Source organism: Rhinatrema bivittatum, chromosome 1, assembly GCF_901001135.1.
Source record: "Rhinatrema bivittatum chromosome 1, aRhiBiv1.1, whole genome shotgun sequence".
In the NCBI taxonomy this organism is placed as follows: Eukaryota; Metazoa; Chordata; class Amphibia; order Gymnophiona; family Rhinatrematidae; genus Rhinatrema; species Rhinatrema bivittatum.
This window is the reverse complement of record NC_042615.1, coordinates 164,126,894-164,145,767: the sequence shown is the minus strand read 5'-3', so window position 1 is coordinate 164,145,767 and position 18,874 is coordinate 164,126,894. Positions and strand designations below refer to the sequence as shown.

General features: G+C 43.4%; 1 protein-coding gene across 1 annotated transcript in view; it reads left to right on the top strand.

Moving 5' to 3' along the window:
- Positions 1–18,874, top strand: part of C1H4orf19 (chromosome 1 C4orf19 homolog) — a 139,963-nt gene that overhangs the window by 86,573 nt on the left and 34,516 nt on the right. The window contains exon 2 of the mRNA XM_029589576.1: positions 18,655–18,713. The gene's annotated coding sequence lies outside the window, so the exon portion shown is untranslated. The remainder of the gene's footprint in view (positions 1–18,654; positions 18,714–18,874) is intronic.

The following is an 18,874-nucleotide window of genomic DNA, read 5'->3' as shown; positions in this document are numbered from 1 at the left end:
ATTACACTCTGAGTAATATTATTCCCTTGAATTTGCTATGTCTTCCTCTCCTTCCAATTATGATCCCTGGTCTTGAGCTGTTTTTCTTCTAGAAAAGGTTAACTTCTTGTCATGCAATGAAGTTTGCTAGATATCGTCATGTTTCTTCAAGATCTGCTCTATCCTTGCTTTCTTCTAGATCAGTGCTTCTCAACCAGTGTGTCACCAAGGGGTGGAAGATGTGTCACCAAAAACTTGACATAGCAAGCCTGTGCTTTCTATAACAGCTACATGAGCTTGCTGCTTGAGGAGAGTGCAGAGAAGGGAGCTGGTACTTAAAATTCCTCATCACCGCTCCCTGTTCCTGCTTTTCCTTCACCCCTGGCAATCACTGCCACCACCAGTGTTAAGAATTGTGGACCCTTGCCTCGAGGTGGGGTTGGCGCTACCTGCGGGGTTGAGCCCCGCAGGTCTCCACCGTTGGGAGGCGAGGCTGGCCGGGAACAGAGGCAAACCAGGAACTTCGCCAGTACCAGCCCACGTTCCCCACAGGGTGCCGGGGCCGGCTGGTCTTAGGTGAACCTCTGTGTGGCTGGTCCTGGAGGAGACAGGCGGCTGGAAGCAGGGAGAGTCAGAGATGGCAGATCCAGTGCAAGGTTGAGATACCCTCGAGGATGGAGAGAGAAGGCCTCAACGGATGAGATGCTACATCAGTTCCGGAGGCAGTAGAGCAGGACCATGTGGGGAAGGCCCCATGGAGAGGAAGTGCAGGAGCAGAGGCCTGTATAATGGTATGTTGAAGCAGGCCCTGAGCAGGGAATCTGCTGTGACAGGTTCTAGTGGAGAAGAAGCACTGAGGCACTGCCTGAGGTGCGACAGTACAGTAGGAGGAACCTGTGGAGTAGGAGTGTAGAGAAATACCCCGAAGAGCGGGGACACAGAGACACAGTCCTGTAATGTAGAGGTGCTGAGACAGGTCCTGAGCGGGAGCGTAGAGACAGAGTTTCATGACGTAGAAGCTCTGACCCTGGCCACAAAGGGCTGAAGTGCCGTGACAGGGTCTCATGATGTAACAGCGCTGAGCCAAGTCCCGAGGAGCGGGAACGCAGAGACTGGGTCCCAGAATTAGAAGTGCTGAGCCAGGCCCTGAGGAGCGGGTTGCCAAAGCAGGGACCCAGATGTAGAAGCGCTGAGCCAGGCCCCGAGGAGTGGGACGCTGAGGCAGGGTCCAATATGTAGAAGCGCTGAGGCAGGCCCCGAAGAGTGGGACGTAAAGACAGGATACCGATGAGCAGAGCAGGGATCTGTAGAACAGGAACAACAGGTCCGGAGTACTGGAGCAAGCATCAGCTAGGATCCAGGGAACTCGTTGCCAAGTCAGCTAGTGGTGGAGAGTGGTAGTTCTTAAATATCCCGGGACGGTGATGTCATCACTCGGGGACGAGCCTGAAGTTCCCGCCATTGGCCCTTTAAAGGGAGGACAGATGACGCACGTGCACCTACAGAGGACCAGGGTCGGAACGCTGGTCGGCGGCGTCCAGCAGCTACGTGGAGCACAGGAAGCCAGGAGGAACGCGGCGGCAGTGACTGGCTGCGGCCGCAAGAGCACCGGGAATAAAGTGCCAAGCATGACATGAGGTGAACTGAGCCGGCTGCGGGTGGCTGCAGCCGGTGGACGTAACAACCAGTTCAAGCCAGAAATGTTGCTGCATGCTGCATCCTGCCCCATCATCCTGCCATACCTCCCTCTCCCCCTTCTTGGAGTGTCAGTTTTTCTCTCTATGCTTGTTTATAATTTATGGTCTTTTATTCTGTATTAGATAAGAGTCAATGTGCATTGTGTATGTTTGACAGAGGTGAGGGATTCTGCTAACTAGGATGAAGGAATCTAGAGCAGTCTGCAGTCTGGCTTTCTTTGTTTTTCCAGTAGTAAGTGTACTGAGTTCTATATTTGCAGTCTTGCTTTTTCATAGGTAAGGTTGTTGCTGTTCAAGTCCTGGGTGTTAGTCCTCTTATGGTATGGCTGGTATGCTATATAATTTCTAAATGTCTTTTTAGCAGGTTTTCATGTTATTTCACAAAGTGGCTGGCAGGGAAGGGATTTTGAAGCACTGTTACTGAGGGGATATCAGAATTTGAATATGGTTTTTGTATGGTGAGTTGAAAGGGGAAATTTCCTAACTCTGCTCTGTATAAACTCCAGAAGAGGTCAGCACTTTCTGAGGTTGACAGTGAAATGCATAAGTGTCTGTATCGAAAAGCTGTGCATTGCATTTGCATATCAGTCCCAGATTTCTCACTGATGCAGTAAGCAAAGATTTAAATTTTTGTGAAAACAATAACATTTAATAATGATATTTTATAAGCAGTTATTGAAATTAAAGAATATGTTCTCTCTCTCTCCTGCATCATTTTCAGCAATAAAATGTCTAGGATTTCTTTTTTTTAGTATAACTGTTAAATGTAGTGTGCATCATCTGTCAGGTGTGGCATGATGGAAGAAAGGTTGAGAATCACTGTTCTAGATGATATATTTAGATTTAAACTTTTGTGGAAGGGTTTCTGTTCTAGATCCTATACCATTTTGGTAGCCTTCATCTAAACTTCTGCCATCCTCTCCAATACTCAGCAAATACCTTCTTTGTGGGTTTTTTGTTGGTTTTTTTTTTTTTTGGGGGGGGGGTAATTCATGTTCAATTTACCACCACAAATCATTTTCAAAATTGACTCCTATGTTCATCTGTGATCTATAAAAGGGCAATATTACTTAATTTTTCAGACAGGTTATAAAACCCAAACATACTGTTTCCTTTCCTACTGTTTATCACACTGACTAACAACCTTGAAATCATCAGAAATGAATATTTCTAGGTCCCTTTCCTCATCATGTCTGCCAAGTACTAAGATTGAAATTAAGCAGGTGACTTAATGAAACTGAAATTATAGAAAACAGAAAGAAACAATACAAAACAAATAGTAGTTTCCAGAGAGACCCAGAGGCAAAGTATAAAAAAACCCATAATGATTAATGAATATTATCTGCATTGTAGATTTTACAAATGTAAAATAAATAAACCTGAAGGACGAAAATACAGAATGGCTGCTACAAAAAAATTCCTAGGAACAAGAAGCCCTTTCTGAAACACATGAGAACAAATCTGATGATAATTTGCATAAAATAAGTACATATAGTAACTACATAAGTAGATAAGATTTGCCATACTGGGTCAGATCAAAAGTCCATCAAGCCCAGTTTCCTGTTTCTAACAGTGGCCAATCCAGGTCACAAGCACCTGGCAGGATCCCAAGGGGTGGATAGATACAATGCTGCTTAAACTGCGGATAAGAATTGGATTTCTGCAACTCCATCTTAATAATGGTTTATGGACTTTTCATTCAGGAGTTTATCCAAACCTTTTTTAAATGAAACTACACTAACAGCTTTCATTACATCCTCTGGCAACAAATTTGAGAGCTTAACTGCATTCAGAAAAAAATATATATTTTGTTATTAGTTTTAAATGTATCATCTAGTAACTTCATTGTGTGTCCCCTAGTCTTTGTACTTTTTGAAAGAGTAAACAGCCAATTAATACTTACTTGTTCCACTCCACTCATTATTTTATAAACCTCTATCATATCTCCCCTCAGCCATTTCTTCTTCAGGCTGAAGAGTCCTAAACTCTTTAGCCTTTTCTCTTAGGGGAATTGTTCCATCCCCCTTTATCATTTTGGTCGCCCTTCTCTGTACCTTTTCTAAATCTCCTATATCTTTTTTGAGATGTGGTGACCACAACTGCACACAGTTCTCAAGACAAGGTTGCACCATGGAGCAATACAGGAGCATTATGATATTCACAGTTTTATTTTTCATTCCTTTCCTAATAATTCCTAGCATTCTATTAATTTTCTTGGCTGCTGCTGCACACTGAGCAGAAGATTTCAACTTATTATCAACGACGCCTAGATCCTTTTCCTGAATGGTGACTCCTAATGTGAAATTTGCATTATGTAGCTGTAATTTGGGTTACTTTTCCCTAAGTGCATCACTTTGCCCCGTCCACATAAATTTTCATATGCATGCCCAGTCTCCCAGTATTGTAAGGTCCTCTTGCAATTTCTAACAATTCTCTTGTGTTTTAACAACTTTGAATAATTTTGTGTCATTGGCAAATTTGATCACCTCACTCATTCCCATTTCTTGGTCATTTATAAATATATTAAAAAGCAGTGGTCCTAGAACCGATCCCTGAGATATTCCACTATTCACCTTTCTCTATGAGGAAAATTTACCATTTAGACCTACTCTCTGTTTTCTATCTTTTAACCAGTTCCCAATCAACAATAGGACACTTCCCCCATCCCATGACTTTTAAATTTCCTAAGAAGTCACTTGTCAAATCTTTTTGGAAATCCAGGTACACTATATCAACTGGCTCACCTTTATCCACATGCTTATTTATTAATACCCTCTAAAAAAAAATGCATCAGACTTGTGAGGCAAGATTTCCCTTAGCCAAATCCATGTTGACCTTGTCTTCTTAAACTATGCTTATGATAGTCTCTATAATTTTGGATGGCACAGATGTCAGACTCGCTGGCCTATAGTTTCCTGGATCACCCCTTCATCCCCTTTTTAAAAATTGGTGTTACATTGGCAACCCTCCAGTCTTCAGGTACCATAAATAATTTTAATGATAGCTGGAAAATTACTAATAGCGGGTCTGCAATTTCAATTTACAGTTCTTTCAGCACTCTGGGCTGCATACCATCTGGCCCTTGTGATTTGCTACTCTTTAGTTTGTCAATCTGTGCTATTATATCTTTCAAATACATTGATATTTTATTCATTTCTGGCATGTGTATCTCTCTTACAAATAATTCATTTATCTCTCTGCTATTGCTTTGTCATCTGTAAGTGATCCATTTATCCTTTGTTCATGTAATGGTCCAACTGAATCCCTTGCAGGCTTTTTAATTCTAATGTACCAGAAAAAGTTTTATAATGAGATTTTACCTCCACAGCAAGCTTCTTTTCAAATTCTCTCTTTGCCTTCCTTATCAATGCCTTGCATCTAACTTGCCAGTGCTTATGCTATTTCCTGTTTTCTTCATTCGGATCCCTTTTCCATTTCATGAAAGATATTCTTTTAGCTAATATAGCCTCTCTCACCTCACCTTTTAGCAATGCAGCCAGTCATTTAATCTTCATTCCACCTTTCCTAATGTGTGGAACATATCAGGTCTGGGCTTTCAAGCTGGTATTTTTAAACAAGGTCCATCCCAGATGTAAATTCTTAACTTTTGCAGCTGCTCCTTTAACATTTTCCCTAACCATTTTCCTCATTTTATCCTAGTCACCCTTCTGAACGTTAAATACTATTGCAGTGGATTTCTTTAGTATCCTCCTTCCAGTTATTAAGTCAAATTTGATCATTTTGTGATCACTATTGCCAAATGGCTCCAATACTGTTACCTCTCACACCAAATCCTATGTTCCACTAAGGATTAGGTCTAAAATAGTTTTCCCTCTTGTTGGTTCTTGTACCAACTGCTCCATGAAGCAGTCATTTATTTCATCTAGGAACGTTACCTCTCTAGCATGTGCTTATCTGACATTCACTCAGTCAATACAGGGGTAATTAAAAACTTCCATTATTTCTGTGCTGCTGATTTTGTTAACTTCCCTAATTTATTTTTGCATTTCATTGTCTGTTAGTTCATTCTGGCTAGGTGGATGGTAATACACCCCCACTGCTATTGTATTCCCCTTTCACCTGGAGTTTCTTTCCATAAAGATTCAGCATTGCATTTTGTTTTCCGCAGAACTTTTATCCTGTTAGATTCAGTGCCCTCTTTAATATATAGTGCTGCCATCCCTCCACCAATTTGATCCTTCCTATCATTTCAATATAATTTGTATCCTGTTATCACTGTGTCCCATTGGTTATCCTTTTTTCACCAGGTCTCTGAGATGCCAATTATATCAATCTATTCATCTAGTACTATACAATCTAATTCTCCCATCTTATTTTTAGACTTCTAGCACTTGTATACAGACATTTCAAAGTATGTTTTTTGTTTGTATTAACAACCTGCTTATCAGTTAACATGGGTAATTTGAAATCTTTTGGCTCTGCCTACTCTTTACTTAAAGGTACATGATCCACTGTAGCATTAATTGCAATCTCTCTACTGGGATGCCCTAAATACCCTGTTCTCTTAGTATCCTTCAAAGATACATCATTCCAAACCATGCACATTTGAGTGACTGTTGGCTTTCCCCCATCATCTAGTTTAAAAGCTGTTCCATCCCCTTTTTAAAGGTTAGTGCATTACCAGCAGCCTGGTTCCACTCTGATTAAGGGGGAGCCCATCCTTTTAGAAAAAGCCCCCCACCCCAAAATAATGCCCAGTTCATAACAAACATAAAACCCTCTTCCTTGCACCACCATCTCATCCAATCATAGAGTCTCTGGAGCTCTGCCTACCTCTGGGGTCCTTCGCATGAAATAGGGAGCATTTCAGAGAATGCTACCCTGAAAGTTCTGGATTTCATCTTTCTACCTAAAATCCTATATTTGGCTACCAGAACCTCCCTCCTGCACTTTCCTTTGTCATTGTTGCCCACATGTACCAAGACAGCGGGCTCCTCCCCAGTACTATCTAAAATCCTATGTGACACACAAGTTCCACCACCTTCACACCAGGCAGGCAAGTTACCAAGCGATCCTCATGTCCACCAGCCACCTAGCTATCTACCTTCCTAATAATGGAATCACTAATTACAATGGCACTCTTAACTCTTCCCTCTTGGGCACATGTTCCTGGAAACTATCCTTGATGCGAGAGGATACTATATCACCATGAGCACAAGTCCTAGTTACAGGATTGCTTCCTGCCTCACCAAGGTGATGCTCTCCTTCCAAGTGACCTTTCCCCTCCAAGGCAGCACAGGGGCTACCAGATTGGAGGTGGGACTTATCTACTATGTCTCCTCTATAATACCTCTTTGTCTCCCTTAGCTCCTCCAGATCTGCCACTCTAGCGCACCTAGTGCACACATACAACCTCTCATTAGCTGAGAGATAATTGTACCTATAGCATTCAATGCAAAAGACTGGAAAGCCTCCTTCTCATCTCAGGACTAAGTATCTCCATCTTAATTTTGTTGATTTATCATTTCTATTTGTTAAAATTTCTAAGGGTATTTAAATTACTTTTAGTCTATTGATTTATTTTATACTAGCCGTTAAGCCCGTAACAACGGGCTCGGTCCGTTTCCTTCCCACTCCCTCCACCTCTTTCTCCCTCCTCCTTCACTCTCTCCCCCCTCCCTCTCACATCCCTCTCTCTCACCTTCCCCTTCCCTCCCTCCCCCTCACCCCCTCCCCTTCCCTCCCTCCCCCTCACCCCCTCACCTTCCCTCCCTCCCTACCATCCCCCTCACCCCCTCCCCTTCCCTCCCACCCCCCTCACCCCCTCCTTTCTCACCTCCCTCCCCTCCCTCTCTCACACCTCCCTCTCTCATACCTCCCTCCCCCTCTCTCTCACCTCCCTCTCTCTCACCTTCCCTCCTTCTCCTCAGTCACTCCCCCTCTCTCAATCCCCTCCCCTTTAAGATCATCCACAACCGGCAGATCTCGGGGGGGGGGGTGTCCCTCCCGCGCGCAGCTACTTCTCCTCCCGCTCCTGCCGGCAGATCTCGGGGGGCTGTCACTCCCGCGCGCGGCGCCGCTGCTTCTCCTCCCGCTCCTGCTCGTCATCGCGGCTGCCGCCGCTCCTGCTCCTCCCACTCCTGCTTCGTGGCCGCCGCCGCCGCCGCCGCTCCTGCGGCCCCACCGCCATTTTTTCATCGCTGCTGCCGCCGCTACTGCTCCTCCCACTCCTGCTTCGCGGCCGCCGCCACTCCTGCGGCCCCACCACCATTTTTTTTTTCGGGCACGCACGGCTCTGACCGACGTGCTCGCCCGCACACGCGCGGTAGAGCTGCTCTCTACTGCGCATTTGCGGGCCGTCGTTCAGAGCCCATTTATAAGGTAGATTTGTCTGTCAATGACCCTCAAAACACTAAAACTAATCTACTTATATCTACCTAGTTACCCACCTTATTGACTCGTTTTGAATTCATTTCCTTCTGTATAAAATCTGTAGTAAATTTAGAGTAAGGAACTTTCAGGTATGCGTGCCAGCATTTGGTCCTCTTCTGCTGCAAGGGATGCAGGGCTTCTGGAAACTGGGGCTGTGGAGCCTGAAATCTCAGTTGCTCATGGTGACGTCTGGAGTCCTGTAACGGGGCTACTGAGTAATGTATGCAGATGACCCTTCCGGTCCTCTTCTGTATGGGCTTTAAAGTAGAAGGACTTTGCTGACCAATGATAATAACTAAATGCACAAAAGATGAAAAGTCTTTTAGTAAATTTATTTATTTAACGTTTTTATATACCGACATTCATTTGACACATCATATCAGTTTACAGTGAAAATATGAAGGATGAAAGGAAATTACATCATAACAAATTGAGTAACTGTGCTTTAACAAAAACAATATGGACAACTATGTAGTTCGAAGTGCTAAAAGGAGGTAGGAACATAAGAGATCCGAAGTAGAGAGGAACAAATAATTATAAATATTATGTCTGTGATGTACATGGGGAAAACAATTTCAGGAACGTGCTTGAGGAGGGAAGAGTTTGAGAGGTTGAGTGCAAGTGCGAGGGGGAGTTATTAGTAGGCTTGTTAAAAGAGCCAGGTTTTCAGGTTTATTTTTTGAAGTTTTGAGTGTTGGGTTCAAGCCTTAAATCAGGGGGCATTGTGTATAAGGAATATATATAAGGAATATATCAGATTTTCTGTTTTTATTTTCTTACCAATCCTGGATTTAAAAATATGGATTTTTCAAAAACTGTAGAATAAAAATGTTAAATGAATTGGCTGCCATATGATTCAGAAAGTCTTACATGCTTACAATTTGGTAAGATGATAGTGAAGGCAGGATTTTCTTTAAGTTCTTGTGATCCATTTTGGCTTGAATATATTGCTTTAGGGTTATATTATGCATTTCAGTCCTAATTCTGAAATGTTCTTTATGGGGATAATTAACATGGTTTGTTGGGTTTTAACTCTAAACTCTGATAACCTAGACAGTGTGAAATATACATAAAAAAGCTGATGGAACAACATTTCAGCAGCACGCCATTCCATCTGAAATGCTGAGGGTGAATGCAGCTATCACTTCCTTGCCTACATTTCTTGTTTCCTGTTCTCTCCTTTAGGGCTGAGCCCCTGATGCCACCACATGCCAGCTCAAGAAATAAAAAAAAATTAGAAAATGTGACATTCTAAATAGCCTCAGTTCAACCCTACCATACACTTCTTTTTAAAAGATGCCAACTTTGTTCCCCCAAAATCGCCCCTTATCTGTAACTTTCAGTCCATACAACTAAAAGTCTTCATGCTCTCTGTTAAATTTCATTCAGATCATCCCAGTCGGTCTGAAGATCACTTGAATTTCCCTCCATGCATTTCCTATGGGAAAACTTTTCACTTCGCTTCTCTCTTCTCCCACCCAAATTCATTCCTAGGCTTTGAATACCAGAAAGATCACATGTCCAGCCAGGACTCTATCTCTGCACAAAGTTTGGTTCCACTCAGTGTAACCATTTAAAAGTTATTAATGGGGGCACAATCAGAAACATACAAACTGACCCCTAGATTCATCATTCTGATATATATATAGCACCAAAAAAAAGGGGCGGGGGGCGATAGTGAGCAGCCGGCTGCATCGTGGTGGTGGATTTCACCCACCACGGGTGCGGCTGCGTTGTATACTATTGCCCAAATATCGCCACGGGAAAAGATGTAGTTATTTCCCGTGGTGCTGCCGGCGATAATGTGAAAAACATTATTGCCCACAGCGCTGCCGGGAGATAACTCCACCCAAACCCCAGCTATACTCCCCCTAATTAGAATAATACCGCTGCGATGCGACAGGTATTGCATGCAGTAGGGCCTTATCACGTGCGATAAGGCCGTAACGCACGCGATACCGGCACATCCCGAATAAAGAATGACTCTGTAAATCAGGCACAGATTTAGTAACATTTGGTAAGTCTCTTCATGTAGAACTAAGGCTAAACACATACAGTACAATTGGCTTCCAGGTTTGCCACACAGCAATGCTGAAAACACTGGAACGGGATTGCGGTAGCAGCCTACTGCAACCCTGCCTAAAGATGCAGATTGATGAAGGTATCGGGAGGGTGGGAGAGTTAGGGTTGGCAAGGGAGGGGAAGGCACAGGAGGGACCAGTGGGGGGAGAGGGCTGGTTGGACCTCTTCTACATTTGTGGTGAAACTCAATCATCTCAGATGAGGGGAGGGGTCTGGGGGCAAGAAGAAAAAAGAGGGAGCTGAGGGGAGAGACAAGGGGTCTTCTCATTCTTTTTATGGAGGGTATTATGTTGAGGCTGCCGAACCTTTGTTGTTTTTCTTGTGGAGAAGGGGATGTTACATTGGGATCACCGAGCCTCATTGTTTTCTTTCTTTTTTTGAGAGGGGGAGTTGTTAGGTTGGGACTGTTGAGCCCCTGGCATTATTCTTCTGGGGGGAGGGGTCTTATGTAAGATATCAACCTCCACCCCCACAAGAACAATGACTGTGGCCCAGCTTAGTATGAGAGAAAATGCATTTCCATTGCTAGTACTCCAGTGTTGCATCGCATGCAAAGCCTGGCTTCTTGAGGGTTACCATTTCAATTTTTCCTGCATATTTCATTCTCTAAATTATGATCACTTACTTTTTATTTGCTTTGGGTCATTTTGCAAGTGTGTCCAAGGTGAGGTATTCTGCTAGCATTTGGTTTCTGTCTAGGGATCTAAAGCAGTCCAGCTGTTCTGTTTTCCAATCTGCATCTCCCAATAGGAGGTGTTTTGGGTGCAATGCTTGCAAGGCTTTTCCACTTGACGGATCTCGCCGAAATTTGGTAATGGAGTTTCTTACCAAGATGCTAGTGATGATGTCAAATTTCAGTGAGATTGTTCAAGTGGAAGGGTCCCTGTTTTGTATGGTGAGTTTTTACAGGGAAATGCTATGCACCCATTGTTGAAGTGAGGAGGGAGGGGCATCTGCGGCCGCAAAGTATATATTTACAGAACTGGTGGGGAAAGGTTTATATTATGTTTGTCTTGCATATACCATGAAAAGAATAATCTTATGTTTGAATATGTTTATTAAATTTCAACAGCCAGGTACAAAAACACATGCAAGCATTCAACAAAATTAACAAAGCATATGCGGAGATAAACTGGTTGATCCTTCCCAGTGCCTCCATTTGTGTGTACTTGTACCATGACATTCCATCCCCTGTAAACTGCTCCCTTGTCCCCCCTTCCAACTATCTTGGTATAAAGCCGTTTATTCAAAAAAACAACAAACCATGGCCTAGATTTATCAAACTGCACTAAATATCACATACAATAAGAGAAGGGGCATGTTTTATGGTAATAGCCTATTTATCATAATATGCATTATCTTAGCACATGTATTACCACAATACTGCATACACTTTTCACACTTTGTGGTAATACCTACATAATTGCATTTCCCTACCTGCAAACTGCTCATTTTACCACTGGGGGGGGGAAGGGAGAGCAAGAGAGAGAGAGAGCGAGAGCGAGACTATCTACAAGGCCCTTGTAGTAGTTAACTATTTATGCTACTATAGGAGGCCCACCTAGTAACTGGAGGTGAGGTTTAAGTAGTAGTGTAGGGGTTAGGGGCCACTTTTACATGCAGAGTGAGATGTACGAACAGAACAGTACACTCTTGTGAAGATTTGATGTCCTTTGGTGTGAGGAAACTCACACAATGATGAGATTTGTACAATGTTCTCTCAACCTAGCTTGATGTTACCCAGGTAGAGAGTCCATCAAGCTAGGTTGAGAGAACATTGTACAAATGTCATCATTGTGTGAGTTTCCTCAAACCGAACGACATCAAGTCTTCAGAAGACTCTGCATCTAAAAGTGGCCCCTAACCCCTACACTACTACTTAAATCTCACCTCGTGTTACTAGGTGAGCCTCCTATAGTAGCATAAATAGCTGCTTACTATGGTACTACCCCCAGAGGCTCTCTCTCTCTCTCCCCCCCCCCCCCCCCCCCTCGCCTCCCTTTCTCCTCATCTCAGGCCCTTCCCCAGCCTAAAAATCACAAATTGCATTATGGGCATATCGCATATCACCACACAGCTTAATACAATTAAAAAAGGTGTAGTCATTTTCAGCATTAAAACTGCGCGATATCATGCATTATGGCTTTGTGAAGCCAGCCCACTTTTACAGAAATCACACCCCGGACTCCTACCCAATCTTTCACCTTTTAAAAATTTGCATCGCACCATGTGTTATGGTGCTTAACGTATGCGTTAAGGCATTTTTCGCATGCGAAAACACCCTAACGCGTGCGAAAATGCCTTAACACGATATGATAAATGACCCTGCATGACATATAAGCTGGTAAATACAAAGTATGCATGAAATATTGCTAAATTCAAACAGAATTAGCACCTTTGAAACAAGATACATGATAGCTCTGTCAGAAAAAATCTGCATATATGCATAAGAAAATCCTAAAGACCCCACAATCAAAGCTGACTTAACAAATGATTTTGAGTGCCTGACTCTTGTGCACTCAAGCTCAGACATTTCCCCATCACAGCCAAAGAATAGAACAAAGGGTCAACAAACATGAGTATCCCACCCTGTTTCCCTCCCTCCCACAATGAATGTAAAGAAGTGCTCATCATATTGAATGAGTCTTGGCCAAATAAATCAGAGTATTCAATATCAGGCTGCGGGCTCTAGGTGAGAAACTTTGGAGATACAGTTCCCAAGTTTCCAAAAATCATTTCCTCTAGCCCATATTATCACAATTACACAATGACAAAGATTCCATGGTCATATCATGTAGAGAGTTCCTCCTGTTGCGACTGCGACCTGCGGCTGATGTTGAGAGCATGGAGGCACGGTCACTAGCTCATGGGAGAGCGTGAGCCCCTGAACCACGGAATGACTCAGGGAGGAGCCAAAAGGAACACCGTGGGAGATGAGAGCATACAAGCATGGGCCGAGCAAGAACAAAGCAGGACTGGAACCAAGGCAAGAAACTTCTGAGCAGGAACAAGGCAGGATCAGCCCTCCGCTGGACCTACACGCACCAGTGTGACCCAGCAACGTAATGCTGGTCACAAGAGTAGCCCTCCGGCCACTCGGTAGCCCTTTCGGACCCGCCACTTGGGAATGATGAGTGAGGCCAAACAGAGGCTGAGGGTAGGAACAAGACAAGACAGGAACTCAGGATACTCGGAAGACTCAGACAAAGACTCGGATACTCGGAAGACTCGGATACTCGGAAGACTTGGACAAGGATTCAGACGAAAGTACTGGGTGAGACCTGCATCGCAGTGCGTCCTACACAGTTGCCCATGGCTGGTCGCGGACCACGCTGAACGCGAAGCAGACTCCAGGCGAGGAAGTGGAACTTGAGACTGGAACATGATGAAGATTCAGTAGAGGCCTGCACCAGGGCACACCCTACACAGCCGCCTGTGGCTGGTCGCGGTTCTGGCAGAGTCTTGGGCATGGACGGAAGCAGACACAAGGGACTCTAAAGACCATGACAGGATTCAAGACTCGGGTTACTCACAAGCAAGGCATTAAATACAGACGTCTCTTGGAGGCTTGCACTGCTGACGAGAAGAAGGCCTTGTACCACGAAGTGCCCTACACAGCCCCCCATGGGCTGGTCACGGACCACGCCGGTGGCACGCCAGGAAAGGTGGACACAAGGAATCAGGGAACTGGTTGCAGAGGCGAAGATGAAGACATCAGGACCAGGACATCAGGACATGGAACATCAGGACTTTCAGGAACAGAACCACAGAACACCAGGACATCTGGAACATCAGGACTTGGAACAGGCAATGAAGGAGCTCTGACGGAGAACAGGAACATCAGGACAAGGAGACCAGGAACATGGAACGAAGAGCCATCAAAACAAGTGAAGACCTTGACCTGAAGAGGAACACAGACAACTGTGGATTCTGGATCCAAAGGCCCTGAGGAACAGGAACTGAGCCCTTTTATAGGGCTGAAGCAGGAAATGAAGAGAGACTGGCTTCCAGTGGGGCAGCGGGCTTTTCCCGCCGCTGGCCCTTTAAATATCTTGAAGAGGTGTGGCCACGCGCCTAGAGAGGGGCAGGACTAAGGACAGCATCAGCGGCATCCACGCCATGAAGAGGAGCAGGCAGAGGCGGCAGTAGGCTGCGAAACGAGGGCCTGATGTCGGCAGCTCCCTGCCGCAGGGAGACTCAGCGGCAGCAGTTCTGCCCGCCGCGAAGTTGGAGCATCGGCAGCAGCCTCTGGGCTGCGCCAGGAAGAGGCTGTGGCAGCGACGGCCTCCGAGTCGCAACAATACAGCGCTGAAGGTAAGAGGCCTGCTCGCGGGATGAGCTCCATAAGCAGGATCGTAACACCTCCATTGCCAATGTGAGGAGTTGCTCCACCATTGTAACAAAATCGACTTTTTTCCCCAGCAGGAATGCTTTTAATGCAACAAGAACAGTACCTCTCCATACGTAAAGTTTGGAAAAATCTTTCTTAAATAGAATAAATTCATAAGATAAAAGAATAGGACAACCCACCAAGGTGGTGACATAACCAAAAACCTTCCCCCAAAACTTCTTGGTTACAGCACAGTCCCAGAAAGCATGAGATAATGTACCTGGAGCTTGCTTACACTTCACACATATCCTAGAATCTGTAAGGTTAAAATGAAAAGCCAGAGTTTGAGGGATGTTATTCATAAGCCAGGATAAATTGGATATGATCTTAATCCCTGAAATTTATTGCTAGTGCTCTTCTTAATTCTTGTATTGAGCCAAACTGATTCTTTCTGTAAATTCTGTAGGGAACCTTTCCTTTCCCTAAGTAAAAGGAGTGTACCATTTGATTGTAGAAAATAAGTGAAAGAGGTTTGGGTTTTAGTCCACCATGTGGGAACAAGAGATGGTGTGTCCTAGCTGTTTATAATCCAAAAGCACCATCTATCCTCGTGGATTTTTTAGTTCAGCCTTTGTGGAAGCAAATTGCTTTCAGTCTCCTGCCTGCAAATTTTTTATTACGCTATGAGAAAGGAGTAAGCCTTCCATTGACTTGTCTGTTCAGCTTTCAAGCTTGTTTTGGATGTTAAGCCAATTTTGGAGAAATTTCCCTGTGAGAGCCTTGGTACCCCTACGCAGGGGATTGGGGCATCTGCTGTGTAAGGTTAGAACGTGTTAGGGAAAATTCTGGCAGATTTATATCTCTCCTTCAGAGGATAAAACTGTCTGGTGACCCAATGGAGAGGAATTATATTTTTTAATTAATTGTCTTTTTGCACTATCTCCTCTGTTGGGAGGGAAGGAAGTTTTACTCCTCACTTCCTGCTTCTTGCTTGATTTTTTACACCGTTTGGTACCTGGGAGTCAGTAACCCAAATACCTTAGACACTGGAGTCTTTCATAGAAATTCATCTAAAGGAAGAGATCCCAACAAAGTACACTAAAGGATGGAAGCTAAATGATACAAAGGAAAGGTAACAAGAACTTTGTTGCTGCTGTGTGAAGTGTTACATAAGGGGAGAGTGAGGTACCCACCAGGCACTGCCTAAGGAGTAAAAGGATTTAAAGAGGATTCTGGAAGAGCATTAAATCTGGGACTAAGTTCTGATAAATTATTGGAACTATACATTCTGACCACCTTCAGTGGGAAAAGCTGAGAATTAAATTGGGAAGTGAAGAAGGATTGAACCAATTTCAATCTAAAAGAATATTGGATTTGATGGAAGTGAAAAAAAAGAAAGAATTTAGTGTAAATACAGAGCCTTCCAGTAGAAGCAGACTTTGCTAAAGAAGTGGAGTCAAGTTTATTATATTTTTTTTCTGTCTTATTTATTGAATGGAACTAAGAAAAGAATTGAAGTGTAAATATCATTCAGTCATCTAATCAACTATCAGTTAAGAAGTTGGAAACTACCATTCTTCTCGTGTGTTTACTGAATGCAGAGGCAGTGTTAAGTAGTAGTTCGGTGTACACAAGACAGAGAAGGACTGATATTGTAAAGAAACAGGTATAAGAACTATATTGTTTGTCCCCACAATTGGAATCCTGGAACTCAGAAAGTAAAGCTATCTAGTGGGGAGATGGAGAGACAGAGATATTTAAGGAGTGGTATGCAGAAAGGGTCCATCTCTTTGCTTCTTCTGTGTGGCTCTGGCTGCAAGTTAAAGGATCCCTCCCTCCCAGGGTTACACTTGTACAGCAGCGGTCCTGGAGATCTCTCCAGGACTGCCGCTGGACCACCAGAGACTTTTGGGAAGTCCTGGGGGGGTCAAGACTTGCCAAAAGTCCCTGGAGGTCCAGCGGGGTTCCTGGAGCCATATCCTGCTCTCGGGCTGTCGGCTGCCAGTATTCAAAATGGCACCGATAGCCTTTGCCCTTACTATGTCACAGGGGCTACCGGTGCCATTGGTCGGCCCCTGTCACATGATAGGAGCACAAGATGGCACCGGCCGTCCATTGCTCCTACCTTGTGACAGGGGCCGGCCAATGGCACCGGTTGCCCCTGTGACATAGTGAGGGCAAAGGCTATCGGCGCCATTTTGAATACCGGCAGCCAACAACCCGCATGCAGGAGATCACGCCAGGACCCCGCTGGACCACCAGGGACTTTTGGTAAGTCTTGGGGGGGTCAGGAGGGTGGGGGTTTGAAATTAATTAGATTTAAAGGGTTGGGATGGGGTTTTTTTGGGAAACGAATACATACATAACTAATGAACGGATCGGGGTCCCCTGAGAACGGATGCAATGGATTTGGCTCCCCACGAATACGAATACGAATACCTAATGGGATGAATCCGTCCCTGCTGCACATCCCTAATATACAGACAGCATATCAAGTTGAGCTTGGAAGTTGTTGGTAAATATGTATACTCATAGGAAAGATAGGACAGGGGAGATATGATAGAGACATTTAAGGGGATCTCTGAGAGAGTGGTAGGGATTGTAAAGCTGAGCCGTTGGTGTGGATGGGCAGACTAGATAGGCCTTATGGTCTTTTTTTAGCCATCATGTTTCTATGTTTCTTTTTAATGTGGTGAGTGGTGCCCAGTTAGAACAATTTCTGAATCTATAGGCCATATTTTCTTGGGGTTTCTGATAACATCTCATGGTACTTGATGATCTTCTCTCTCTCCATACATAGTACAGAATAGTTATTTAGTATTGAAATTGCCATTAGTAATGATGTGATTCTAGGTTTCTCCTTTACCACATCTGGTTTTCTAGCATCAAGCATTTTATTGGTTGGTTTGGGAATTTTTATTTATTTATTGGATTTTTATATACCGTCGTTTAGACTAGCCATCACAACAGTTTACAAACATTTCGTACAAAACATCCAGTAAAAAAATAGAAATAGAAATAACATGAACTAAAAGTCATAAAACAGAGTTAATAAAACATAAAAAAATAATTAATACAAGGCTTCTCAGTCATAAGAGCAGTTAATAGCCAGTAAAGAATAAAAATATAAGCATCTAAAATTAGGCTGAAACAACTATGGTACTTAAAATATAACTGAAGGATAAAAAAAACTATTCAATATCTATTGTATATACTTGCTCAAACAGCCAGGCTTTAAGTGCCTTTATAAACATTTTGAGCTCTGCCTGTAATCTTTATTATATTCTATAAAATGATTAACATGAAGAATGTATTAAGAAAGAATTAACTGTATAAATGAAGTAAGAATGTGGTAGTGGTAGCTGGGAGCAGAGCTTGGTCAATTTGTCCTGCCTCCTTCCCCACAACCAGAAAGGCTTTCTGTTGCCCCTGGCTCTGGATACAAAGTATGTATGGTCAATTGCACCTGCTTTTTCTATGGGCAGATTTTTGCTGGAAAAGTATGTACAAAGATTTGAAAATGCTATCTATAAGTGTATTTTTTCTCCTCGACCTGAACATGCTCCCAGGAACATCTCCTGTCAATGTGACTTTAAGTATGAGCATTGTAGAAGAATTCACGTACTTTTTATCACATTGAAGGTTGGAAATTTTGAGACAGACAATTTATGTGGATAGAACATGTAAATCACTTTTAAAATTGTCCTCTCTATTCCAAAGCAAATAAAACATACAAATGTGCAGTCTGGGAAGAAGACTGGAGAATGAGAAATGAGACAAGCAGATGAGAAGAATAGATGTAGGAGTCAGACAAGCTGAGGTTTTTGAAGAAATTGGGTGCAGTTACTTTAAGATAGACCTTACTTTTATCCATCTAATTGAACGCCAACAAAAATTTAATTGGTCTTTTAAGCAAACTGCAGTTTCACAAGCGTTTCTCTCTGAGGAGTGTGTGCTGGTTGCACGATCATGCTTCCTTCCCTCAGAATACAATACATTTTGAATTGTGTCCTTAAAGGCTCATTGTGATAAAACATTAATTACTATAATCACCTTGAATAAACGCCACCGAATACAGAAAACACATCAAAGCAACCAAACTTTGGCTGTCTGCAAGCAGAGCCCTGCAGGCTTTCAGAATGAATATACAAGTGTGTTTGTTTCATATTCTAGGTGCAAGACATTTGAAGAACTAAGCAGCTGGAACTACCCAATGGCGTATCCCCTGACAGGTAGATATAATAATTGTTTTGACTGTCTCTTTTTATATCTACTGTAAATACATGATGTTTCCAAATCACAAAGTCTATGTGTAGCACAAATCATTTTGCTACATTTTTCTATAACAGCCTGATGTTATCTTTCATGACTGAATAAAGCACTTTTTGGATAT